Here is a 945-nt window from a genome sequence, read left to right as displayed (position 1 = left end):
CTGCCCATTCATACCCGCTCCTCGCCCGGAAAACCAGCCGCTCTCCCGCTCCCTGACCAGTCTGAGTGCCGGTATTTAAATGCAGCTCCAGTTGCTATAGCCCCGGCGAGTAGCGGAGTGCCTTGGCTGGGGCTGGCAACCGAGGGCTGTGTCGCTTTAAGGCATGTGATACTTTCCCGAGCAGGGATGTATTGAAATAGGCTACGGTACTTACAGCATCGTATAGCAGTGTACGTACAGCCGCCGTGCTCGGCACTGCCCGCGCTGGAGTGAGGCTGCTCTGTCCTTAAACATAAACTGCTCCTCGTCCTTAAGTATCCTGGAAGCTGCAAATTATCTCAAGATCACTTCAAAGGTCTCATCGGGCAGAAGGTGATGCTCGGAGATGATTTAAAGGTGAAAATGAGAAGGTTTCCACCCCTCAAACCTTGGCCACTTTTCTGACGGCAGAGTCTGAGAGCTCAGATGTCTTCTTTACTCTGGGAACAGGATTTGTAACAAAAGAGATTTTTTCTTTTTTTTTTTTTTTTCTTTTAATCCTGATAAAGAAGATTATTGGGAAGCTATTAAAAATCCCTTATTGTGATACAGATGGATTTAAAAAAGTGTTAGATCTTTCCAATGAACACTATTAGAGTGCTCTGCTCTTGGTTGGATTACTCAGGTAAGGAGCTTCTTCAAGATTTAAGATTCAGAAAGCAGATCTGGAACTCATCAGATAATAACTGGAGAAATACTCACTGCCGTGTTTCTGTACTGATGATAAGATGATCTGTGTGAAGAAGTGTGTCTGTATGTGACAGCAGTTTGCTGACAAACAACTGCATGAAGAAATGTTTGTAGGAAATGCTGGGTTTTCAGCAAAGGTAGTTTGAAATAGTGTAGTTTGATAAAGATTTTTATATCTAAAAAAAAAAGGGGGGGGGGGGGGGGGGGCAGAGAGAC

General features: G+C 44.7%; 1 protein-coding gene across 1 annotated transcript in view; it reads left to right on the top strand.

Moving 5' to 3' along the window:
* Nucleotides 1–652: 652 nt before the first annotated feature.
* The window catches only part of FAM19A1 (family with sequence similarity 19 (chemokine (C-C motif)-like), member A1), a 230,833-nt gene continuing 230,540 nt past the window's right edge, over nt 653–945 (top strand). The window contains exon 1 of the mRNA XM_009883595.1: nt 653–664. The gene's annotated coding sequence lies outside the window, so the exon portion shown is untranslated. The remainder of the gene's footprint in view (nt 665–945) is intronic.

The sequence above is a fragment of the Charadrius vociferus genome, unplaced genomic scaffold (assembly GCF_000708025.1).
Source record: "Charadrius vociferus isolate BGI_N301 unplaced genomic scaffold, ASM70802v2 scaffold324, whole genome shotgun sequence".
NCBI lineage: Eukaryota > Metazoa > Chordata > Aves > Charadriiformes > Charadriidae > Charadrius > Charadrius vociferus.
The sequence above is the reverse complement of the archived record's forward strand: the minus strand, read 5'-3'. Positions and strand labels throughout refer to the sequence as shown.